This window comes from Hibiscus syriacus, unplaced genomic scaffold, assembly GCF_006381635.1.
Source record: "Hibiscus syriacus cultivar Baekdansim isolate YM2019G1 unplaced genomic scaffold, ASM638163v2 tig00003151_pilon, whole genome shotgun sequence".
NCBI lineage: Eukaryota > Viridiplantae > Streptophyta > Magnoliopsida > Malvales > Malvaceae > Hibiscus > Hibiscus syriacus.
In genome coordinates, this window is record NW_024061964.1 from 820,545 (window position 1) to 833,109 (window position 12,565).

General features: G+C 32.3%; 1 pseudogene; it reads right to left on the reverse strand.

Moving 5' to 3' along the window:
* Window positions 1–7,521: 7,521 nt before the first annotated feature.
* Window positions 7,522–12,097, reverse strand: LOC120175111 (annotated as a pseudogene).
* Between the last annotated feature and the right edge of the window lie 468 nt (window positions 12,098–12,565).

The window sequence follows — 12,565 nt, forward strand, 5'->3', positions numbered from 1 at the left end:
CTTGCTAATTAATGGTGAAAGTTCATGACTAGGCCTTAGTTACGAACTAGAAAAAAGCATGAGACTAATATTATTGAGCTAATGAAATTGATTGATCTTAGGTATATCATGCCTTGGAATTTTGAATTATGCAGATACTTGTTGCTCATGGCTTATACTAATAGCATGCTTATGTTTATGATGCAAATTAGATTAGTAATATACTATTAAACTTGTGAAGCTCAACCTTTGTATGTTTTCCTTCGCATATTAATGGACTTGCCTAGTTTATGGAGCATCGTCATTATAGGATTTCTAGCATCTACTTTTGTGGTACAATATCCAAGTACTTTAGTGGGCATATGTATCCATATGACTTTACATATATTAGTCTATGACTTTATTTATCTTTTGGATTTATATCAAAAATCAATTGTAAACGAAGCTCTAATTTGTAAATATTTTTTAAATTTGTTTTATAAACTTGTAGTTTTCAAATTGTTTACGGTTTTATATTATGATCAAGAAGAAAGATGTTTTCAAGTAGTAGTCTCTTCGGTGATCCAATATGGTACACTAAGTGTGTCTCATACCATATTGAGTTTAGGGTGTTACATTTAGTAGTGTCGAGGTTAAGTTGAATCCTAATGTCTTGAGTCATATCCATATGAAAGATTATAGGCCTATTTCATATTGTGTGGTAGTTTATAGGTGTATCAATTTTACAAATTGTCGTTGTGATAGTTAGCTCTTCCACTTATGTAGCAAAGAATGCCTCTACATCCTATTCTTCTTCATTGTGGTAAGTAACAACATTACTCTCCACAAGTCTTTTCTTCAACCAACAAGCTTTACCACACAACATTTCTTCCTGCAATTGTAACAAACTTCCCTTCAAACCTTTTATTGTTGTCATGGTTTTTGAAAACTCCACATTCACGAAATCCACATTTCACTTAATTTCTATGAACCTACCATTGTCACGTTGTTTTAAATTCATTTGCTTCTATTGGCATAGAGTACCTCTTCTTCTTTTTTCAATGAGACTACTCCATTTGTATAGCTAAAACTCCTTGCCTAGCTTACAAAATTTTCAAATTCCACAAGTGATATTTGATTTTACCATCCTTTATAGCAGTCACAAAACTCCTTAACTATAGCTTTATATCATGGATAATAATTCTTTTCATCCTAGTATCACCAATAAGATTCCCTAGATCCAACTCAAACATATCTTGGCATACCAACTTTACTTTATGAATCACAGTTTGGCCTTCATGTTACCTTGCTTCATAGATGCCAACTTACTCTCCAAAAGTTAGAGCTTCGTATTGTTCTTCTTAGAGAACAAATTGAAGAATGTTTATCAAGCTTCATTTGGGGTTTTGGCACCATGACTGTGATCTAACATACCTTCGTCCATTATTTTCTTCAAGCCTAACATTGTCTTGCATGCTTTTATCTTCCATTTTCTTAGTATTTCATTTGCATCATCTACATATGGTTGCTCTACTTCATTGCCATTGAATATATCCCATAGATCTTGTCCTTGCACATAAGACATCATGAACAATGACCATGTATTGTGTAGCCCCCACAGACCGATAAGGGTAGCCCTATCCGATCCGGGGTGTCACATTAGGGCCACCGGAGCGACCCACTGTAAAAATAGCGGAAAATTTAAAACTTTTTTTATCAGAACATGCAAACTTATAAAATCATTTGTCGCTATTTAAAAATAAAACAGATTTTCAGACTCGTATATAAATCAAAATACAATTACATGCTCCCTAATCACATGTACCATACTCTGCAACAACGCCGGAAGAACTCCCTTACTGAAGTCGATAGATGCTCTGGTACAATTCTTTTAACCTGAAAATGTGAGTAATAGAGTGAGCTTTGGAAAGCTCAGTAATACAGAACTACCAGATGATGCTGAAGAACGTGCAGATACAAATAAACATATTTTTCCTTATCGATTCAGACATTTACAGATCTTTATACTGAGCAGAGATTCTACGGATATTTCAGGTAGTAACAAATAGTATTCATTCCAGATGGAAATATTTCGGATGTCTAGGTTCAGGATATCAGAATAGGTTTTCTAGTGTATTCCCAAAAACCATGTAACTTTTCAGATCTTTTTAAAACATATATATATATATATATATATATATATATATATATATATATATATATATATACCCCATCCCAACACAACATAATGTGTAGGTTCCCCAGAACCATACACCCAACCCAACATAACATATAAGGCCCTGAGCACAAAGCCGAGGAACCTGCGGAACTTCATCATTCAACAATACCCCATTTAAACATTTCTCCGTCGGTAAACGGAGATATCAAAATCAAAACATAATTCAGATCAGATATCATAACAGAATCCAGTTTAGGAATCAGAACAGATTTCAGATCAGATGTCAAAACAGAATTCAAATCAGAAATCAGATAAAATATTCATATAAGTAGGGACACACTAGAGTTTCCAGATATTATTTAGAGATACAGGATAATCTTATCGGGCAGAGAAACGCAAATCTTCAGTTTACCAATAGAATGCCGGAAATTAGAATCACTATTAGAAGAGTTTGTTAACTGACAAAATCATCGGTTATTCAGGATATGATTCATCGGGATCATCTTATTCGAACACTTTTCTGAAGCTCTACGAAATTTGAAGGTATTCAGAATCTTTATAATCTATGACGATTAATCCGAATATCGAATAACTCCAGATGAATAGCTTCTAGAACCAATACTTACCAACTTGTCAATTCATTAACCTTTCAGGGTATTTACTCTTTAATACCAAATATTCTTATCCATAAATCATCATCTGAGTCATCACTGAATAGATCTTAAGGAGACAAGCAAATATTCTAATGGTCTTTATTTTATTTCCATGTTTCAACTATACCATGAAATGCTGACGTACTTGATTGTGGTTCAAAATCCATAGGGATGATATATCATATAAGTTCATCCGAGTTTCCAAACTTATTCCAATCTCTTACTTAATCCTCAGTCATTGAGGTTACTTAGTTCATTTAACATTCAAGTCCAATCCAGTTACTTCGGGATTTTCCCGAATAATTTAAACGTTCCTGAATTTCAGATACATGTTGTACTTCCATTCCATTCAATTTGGTCTTCGTGGTTGATTTGTCGAACAAACGTCCAATTCTTAGTACTGAATACGATCTAGATCTTAGCTGAACTGAATACTTCCAAAATTTGTCATCGAGCCAAACTTGAGAAGACGAACACATATTCCAGTAATATCTATGCTATTAAGGTATTAACATAGCTTTAGGGTTGATCTACTCACTTAATTATTTCCATTACCTTTAAAGGTAGTCCAATACCTATGCTTACTTGGATTCCTTAATTAATCCAAGACATTTACTAAATTTAGGCCATAAGGGTATTTTGGTAATTTTGATGTTCAGTTTTATTCCATTCATTTCAGAGCTCGAGGATATTCAATCATTCCTGAGCTTGGTGACATTCTTGAGTCATTTCCATTACAGGGGTATTTTTGTCATTTTACAGATCCACGGTATTTCAATATTTTTCCTCCATTCGGTCTTATTATTAATTCAATATCATTATTTGTTTCAGTCCTTTCGAATAATTCTGACAGCAAATACCCCCGATAAATTATTCTTCAGGTATTTACTCATTTCTCGGATATTTTCGGGTCAAGTGCCTTCTCAGATTTTACAAACGGAATATCATGAATTTTCCTGCACTAAGTCGGGATCTTAACAATTAAATCCGTACTTAATCGAGTTAAGTACGAATCCTCTAAGTATTTTCTCATTCAGAGTCATCTCAGACTATTCTACCTCTTAAGGGCATTTCCGTAATTTCTTAACCAGATAAGTTCGATATTAGCTCTTAACGAAAATAATATAATTTAAAGATCCTATGATTAATTGCTTTCTTGAACAATCTCTGATCTTGAAATAATTCCCTTAACACACTTCTAGTATCTTGCATAAACCCTCTTGGGGTTAAAAACCGGTTATCCATAATGTCTACGTATAACTATCATTTCTTATGCACATCAATATTTTTATCAGATCAATATGTCTGTAAAATCCTCTTATCTAACTTCCATATTCCAATCTTGTCTTTTTATAACACAAGGGTATTTTCGTAATTTTACCCTACCGGAGTATTTTTATAAATTCAAATCCAAATGCCTTTAACATTTAACCTTTGATGAAATAAATTACAAGTTACAGATCCAGGTTGATTTCTTTACCACTAAGCACATAACTTGTAATTTAATTCTAGCAATCCCTTAATTTCTTATAAAAGTCATCTGAACCATAATCAATTACTGAACCTTTTTACCGTATTCAGATCGAGTGTAGAACTTCATTAATTACACATATGAGACCAAACATTTTCATTCATGCATTTACCAATACCAACATGTTCTATAAAGCATAAAGAGGTAGTAAAGTATTACCTCGATTTTCGTGCAATATCGATCGACCATAAAAATTCCATTCGAATGCCTTTGATCTTCAATTCAACTTCCAATAATTCCTCAGATACATATCAACATAAATTATATCAGAAACGGAGCTTAATTACGATAAACGGATCGAATCGGGTGATAAATTAGTGGAAGACGGCTTACCGAGTTCGAATTTGGCGAAACGGACTTCGGATTCGGATTCAGGACGTCGAAAGCATAAAATATGACTTTTCGGAAATTTGGAATTTTCGGTCAAAATCAAAGTCAACGGGTTTGACTGATAATTTCGAGGCCTTCGGGTTCGAATTTCGAAAAACGGACAGCGTAATCGGATTTGGAACGTCGAAAAATGTCAGGATAGGTATACTCGGTCGAAGTCAAAGGTCGTTTAATGCCCGATCAAAGCCGGTCAAAGTTTTGGTCAACAGTGGTCAACTCCGGTCAACGGTCAACGGGTCAACGGTCAACGGGTCGGGTCAACGGGTCGGGTAAACGGGTCGGGTCGGGTCAACGGGTCGGGTAAACGGGTCGGGTCGGGTTGTGACCGGTCAAACCGGTCAAAACAGTTCCAAAACCGGTCAAACCGGTCACTTTTCCCTTCCCCACGCGCAGTGGCGGCGCGTGGGGGCGCGTGAACAGTGATAAAATCCCAGAAAAATTTCTAAAAATTATTTTGAGCGATTTAGAGATACTTAAAAAGCTCGGTTCACAATTTTGAACGGCGGAGAGCTCGATTTCAACAAATCGAAAACTTTAACCGCTTCACCTCCACACGCGCCGCCGCCGCCGGAGAAAAGGGAGGACAGAGGTGGACTCGGAACGGCACAAGGAACACGATGGTGCGGGAGGTGTCGTAAACGGATGATCCGATCGTTGTGAATCGATGAAAAACCAACTAAAACCGAGTTATTACCGACGATACTTCCGACTGAATTTAACGACGAACGGAGATGATTCACGACGAAAGGTTTTAGGGGTTTTGTTCCTCGGTTGACAACGAACACGATGGTGGTTTCGGCTCGTCGATCGGAGGTCGGACGGCGAGTAGATCGGAGTTCGAAGTAGGGAGAACGGGAGAGGAAAACTGGAAAATTTTCCAGAAACATACGGGAGTCTGGGGGTTTATAACATCTCATAATTAAAAATGGCTAAACCAAGAGTTTAGCCACTGAAATTCCTGCACTTCTTAAAACGGTCTGTCAACTTTGAAATCTTGCAATTTAATCCCTTATTTCTTTCAAAATACCAAATTAAATCCACCAATTTATATTTTCTTAAATTTAGCCCCTAAATTGGGGTGTTACATATTGTAATTGTCATTATTAAGTTTCCTCATTCTGCCAACGACATGTAAGTTAATCATATTATCGACAAAGGATTCTCAGTTTCTCACAAAATTAAATGAAACAGTGGACATGGTTTGTGAACAATACACCAAGTAAGTTCTCAAGAAAGAGAAGTAGATTACACGGATCACTTAAATACCAAATCTTTCCTAATACCTTCTTAGACATGCACCGCCACTCTACTACACTACTTTAGCAATAAACGAACAACCCTCATCAAAGCCCTGATAACAATTATTGAACACCCCACAGGCCAAACAAAGGCTCAAAACAATATAAGAAAGTAAGAACAAATGAAAGATAATACTTGATTTATTATGGTGTGCTTAAAAAACACAATCAAACTTTGTTACAGGTAAGAAACCCATTCAGAATATTAGTTAAAAATTAAACTTATAAATAAAACTTACCAAAATTTATAAAACGTAAACATAAACTTAATTAAATGTTAAGACGTTTGGTGTTAATATTTTAACATTTCTTATTTGTGTCTATTGATGGTGAAAGTAAGAAAGTCCGAGATTTATACTCTTGTATACAGAGTGTTGACTCTTATTCTTACCCTTCTAGTTTCTACAACTACTAATGAACGATATTTTTCAACGATGAACATCATTAAAAATAAGCTTCAGAACAAGATTGAAAAATGAATTATTATCTAATTATTTGTTATTATATATCGAAAAGAAATTGAATAAATATTTGACGTATATTCAATTATAAATGACTTATGACATGAAAGAACAACTGTTCTATTTTGTTAGGTTAGACATGAATGTATTTTGAAATTATTCTAGGAATGAGTGTTATTTTATTTTGTTAGATTCTATAATTTTTAATACTTTGCCCCCTCGAGCTAAAATATTGATTTCGTCACTTCTTACAAATTATATAATCATAAAAATGTATATAGACAAACATAAAACTTAAAAGTTCAAATTACATAAAAAACACATAGATACACATAAGTAAATATTTTATTAAATAGTTATATACACTTTATGATTAATTCAATTTATTTGACTTAGGTGGTTAATTTGGCTCAATTATTTGATTTAGATATTTAAACTCGAATAAATTAATTCATTGCATGCACATATTTAATTATTCAAATCATAATATAAAATTAAATACTTATGTATAAAATGCTTTTATTTATTTATTTAAAAAATAAAAATAAATTTTAAAATAATAAATCAAATTTCCAGCTACTCATCTCAAGCTAATATTTCGGTTTGGACTCCACTCGTGAACCTGATTATTTTAGCGGGTCAAATATCCAATACACACTTTTAGGGTTTTTTGAAAAAAATTACTCAAATTTTCTAGAAAATTAACGGTTCAACGAATCAAATATTATAGGTCGAATGTTTTTGAATACCTCTAATAACTAGTTACGGATTATACTATTTTGAGTTTTTCTCAACTTGTATGTCTATTATCTTTTTTTTCAGTTTTTTAAATAATTCATGCCTAGTGGAGAAGAATGTGGATTTTGCTCCTAATAGATATTGAACCCACAATCTAAGAAATAAGAGAAGTGTCAATTGAAAACGTTTAACCGATTGTTTTAGAGATCACTGACTGTTTTTTTTTAGAGAGAAAAGGCTTGATTAAGTAAAAATATTACAAGTTACACAAAGCAATGATGAGCATACCACTTTGGGTTCTTACATGGTCTAACATGTAGTAGTATATATACAAATTAAGGCAGCTTCCAAGTTAAATTGAAATTCTTGAGTCTTCCAAAGAACATGACTGCAATGAGAATAGCTTTACCACCATCACTCCACCTCCCCACAAATCCATACCATTTGTCCTCACAATTAGCCTCCCCTATTAATCGTCGCTTGCAACTGTATCCCATTGTGAATCCCACGTTACCGTATGCGCTGCACAAACCCAGAGACGGACGTAAGATTTTATGTTAGAGGGGCGAATTATAAAATTTTAAATGAGAGGTAAAATTATAAAATTTTATGGGCGAAAACAAACCTGTTCCGATTAACCAAATTATTTTGTAATTTTTGTTCAAGCCATTGATATTGACATGGTAGCTAGGCTTACCTCACAACTTCTAACACAATATTCAGGACATTGAAGTTGAGGGGATCTTTCTTTATACTTTCCCTCTCCGTTATGCAAATGAGAATCACGAAAATGGAGAGATAAGCAAGGTTTGACACTCCATTCTTTTTAATTCTTTCTCTTCTCTTTTGTAGTTGATCCTCATCGTTTAGAAAAAGCATGGTTGCATAAGGAGGAAGATACCTGTTCAATAATCAAATAGAAAATGGGATATGAGCGGCTACGTGTGTAGAGTGTGTTATCAGTTAGTTAAAAAAATTATAAACAAATGATGCCTTATAATTATCTCATACTATTTAAAATACTAAAAGAATATTTAAAACTCATTCTAAAATGTCAGTTTTTTTTATTTAAATTTAAAGTCAATGCTATCATGTTACTTCTACCAACGTGACAGTTTCTCATGGAATGTTATTCATAATCTCATCATTTTGTATATCAAATGTTAGTCTAAGGTATCAACAGAATATAATACAATGGACTAATTTCTTACGTTTAAAGTTTGACGCCTCTATGATGAAAGGAAACTTTCCAAATGATTTCTGATAATTTATTATTATTTGTCTATGCTATTAAGTGAAATTGCCAGATTCCGTTAAGTAATCTCATAATTAAAGGAATATGTTTTCTTTAGAAGTCTTAAATTATATCGTATCAATGCTTAAAGGAGTAGGTTCAAGTGAAAAACTTAACACCACTTAAGTAAGTTTTAAGTTCGAGGTCTTGTATATGCAGAAAATCCAGTTGAAAGACTCACTCACTCACAAAAATTAAATGTATGAAATAGGTTTGATACAGATTAATAATCACCTTAAACTATTTAAAATTGACTTTATCGACTAATAAGATTTTTTTTATTTTTTAAATCACAATTATTTTCATTAAAAAATAGTATGAATAAGCCTATGATGAGTTCCAATTTGGTAGGTAGGTCGGGTAATTTAGATAATTAAATATTTGGATTGATTTAATAGAGTTATGGTCCGATGAAACACGTGGGGACAATAAAAAACTACAATCATGCAATGAATGAACTTTAATTATGTGTTGAAAATGTCAACTTCAACTCAATTACTAAAAAACATATATGTTTATTCTATTTTATTTACGGAATGAGTAATCAGTAGTAATTTTAAATTACGAAAACAAATGACTGGTTTATTTTATTTACTTTTTGTTGATTGTCTTTCCTATTCTCAAGGTTTCATCTTAATTAATCTCAATCAATTGGAGTTGTACATCTAATTTTGATGAGTAAACATCTCAATAAGATTTTCTTGCATTCACAATGACAACTTTTAATTTTACTTATTCAAAAATAAATGATTTTGTTAGTTTATTATTAGGTGGTCTAGTAGTGAGTCAAATATTTTTAAGGATTATGATTAGATTTTTGTAATAGATAAAGGTTATGGGCCAAATATTTAGTTAAAATCAAATCGTATTAATACAATTTATAAAAATTGAGATTTATTTTTAAAATCCTAAATCAAATTAATGTTAATATATACTAAATATATTATTATATTAATTTTATAATAACTACATTATCTTCGTATTTAAAATTAGCCTATCAATAACCTTGATAATAAATGAATTATAATTATTCTTTGAGGTCTCAAGTTCGATTATAAAAAAATATCAAGATGTGAGAATTTAGTAAAAAAACTTTTATAATTGAATAAACATCCTATTATTTTTTTAAAAAAAGATAAAATATATGCCACGAGCGTTTTCCTAGTGCAACATACATGTCATGTGAGTATGAGTGTTCATAATTGATTTTAGATTCTATTTATTTGAATTTAAATTTTTAAATAGACCAATCATTTTTTTAATTAAATTTAATTATGTGGATGAAGCTCTGCATCGTTATATTGTTATTTAATGTGAAAAAGTTATTTTATGGTCTAATAATAGAGTTTGTTTAAGGAGGTAATTGAATGGGCATGCATGACATTATGTCACGAAATCAATGAACATGCCTAATTCAAAGTATATTATGTGAGGTCCACTTGAAACCTAGACCAATAATACATATAGTAGAAATTTAATAAATACATAAATTCCCATTACTGTCCAAATTAATTTTTTTTATTGGTGCACGAACTAAGCAACTTGGTAGTAAAGGAATTTTGTTATTCCTCGATATCCCGAGTTCGTGTACCATGAATACGGAGTATGAGCGTTCAACGTCAAGTGGTTAAGAATTATCTTTGAACAGATACTATCTTGTATTTATCCAGATTAATAAAAATTATTGTTTTTAATATTAGTTATTATTTTATTTTTTTCATTTCTATATTGATTTATAATATGTTCTTTTTAATTTTATTTAGTTCAAATACTGCATATATAAGAATATAAACGTTTATTGTCAAATGACTAAATCTTTAAATAGCTATTATATTATATTCCCCTAAAATTTTAAAGACAGATGTACTGTTAAAACATAAATTTATATGATATCATTAACTTTATCACTTATCTATTTGTTAAAAGAATTAATTTAACTAATTGTTCAAAAAGGTAATAAATTTATATACATTATATACATTATATACAAACTCATATGAATTGGTTTTCATTTTAACTTTTTAAATTACTTTTTTTGAATAATTTAAAACACACATAATTTGGAGGGTAAATTATCTATTTTGTCAACTATATAATATTTAGTTTCTACTTTGATCACTTAACTGTTATTGTTTTCAAATTTATTCCTAACATTACATTTTATTTCTATTTTGGTCATCAACTATTAAAAAAATTAACAGAGATGCTGATATGAATTTTTTTAATACTGTCGTGATATTACCTTATAGTTATGCATCAACATCACTATTAATTTTTTAACGTTGAGTGACTAAACTAGAGAATAAACATAATGTTATAGATGATTTAAAAAAAGTTAAATAACCAAACGAAAAACTAAGTAATAGATAGATGACTACACAGATAGTTTACCCTAATTTAGATGGGTGTATGTCGGTTATTATCTGATAATTTTAAATGGATAAGACACTGCAGTAATTTTACGCTAAATTTCGAGAAAATTATATAAAAAAAAATGAGGAAAAAACAATGGCATGTGGAATGAGAAAGAGAGAGAAAGAGACTGACATGCAGACGATGGCAAGAACCAGTATGGCGGAGGAGACGGTGGAGATGTCCAGAATAGTTTCGCCGGCATGCCGTGAATTCACACTCTGAAACAACCCGCCAACTATCTTCTCTAACGAGCTCATCCCATCCAAGGATCCCGAGTTCCACTCCAATACCAAAAACACCACCATCTGAATCACCAGGAACCCTAATACAGTGACGACTAAACAAAACGAACGCCGGGCCGGAAGCAAGTGAGGATATCGGATTTCTCCTGTGTTCTTCAACAGATAATCGGAGTTTTCCCTCACTTTCTTCACAACTTTTCCCAAAACCCAAACGGAAAACCTCAAGCATGGAGGGAACAAAGTGTTCCCTAGAAGACTCAGAGGGATAATCATGAGGAGGAGACCTGGGTTTTGTTGAAGACGATCATGTTTTCATTTGTAGGAATGAAACCGCAGTTTGTGAAACTCGAACAGTGGCGAAAACTGAAAAGGTGAACTGTTTCAGTCCCTTGCTCTTTAGTATACTTCCAGCACTTGAAACAACGATAGATAAAGAGAAACCATGATCGTTCCTAATACATTAACGACTAGAAGATAACCCAAGACGACGAAGCTGAGAATCTTAATCGACTGGTGCATCAAATGTTCATCATTATGAACTAGTTCGTCTTCTCGTAGAGTCTCCGGCTTTGGGTTACTGATTACAATTCCCAGCTCGATGCCGCCATTGTTTTCTGGGTTCAAAGAAGAAGAACTGTCACTGCCAAGGGAATGATTTTCAACTTTTGCTCCAAATCTACGTAGTTTCGGCTTCAAATTGCGTATGAAAAGTGAAGTCATGGAAGTGAACACCTCTCCACCTATGAACATAAGAATGGCGATTACGATGAGTTGGGAATTGGAAAATACTTCCATTTCGACGGTGGACATGCTCGACACTGTTATCGAAGACACAGAGGTGAAAAAAAGATCTAAAGTCCGAGGTTTGAATGAATCGGTTCTGGGTTTCAAAGCTTTGAGTAGCAAGAAACCTAGCATAGAAAGAGAAAGAAAATAGAAAATGCGAGGCCAAAATGGATTCACATTAAGGCTGAGATTCAGTAACTTTGAGTGTGAAGAAGCACGAAAATTTAACATCTTTCTGGGAAAATATTTCTTGCTTTTCTTTTTCTTCTGAAAAGCATAAAATATTTCTTGCAAAATTAGCGAAGAAACACAAGAATATATAGAGGGTTTATCCTCGGTGAGTACTTAATTTTCTTTCTTTGATTATATAGCTACGTGGCAACAGCACTTATTTTTATGTAATTCAAAATGAAATGTTCATGAATCCGGCTAATGCAATGCAGTTATTGGAGAATGTTGATGGAATTTATTTTTTTATTTATAGTGATGTTTGTTTATATTTTAATTCTATAGACAATAACTTTAGAGTAAATAGGTAAAAGTTTTTAGTTGACACTTTTAATTTTTTTTTAAGTTCAGTTCAATGCATACTAAGAATAAAATTATCATTCTTAACAATT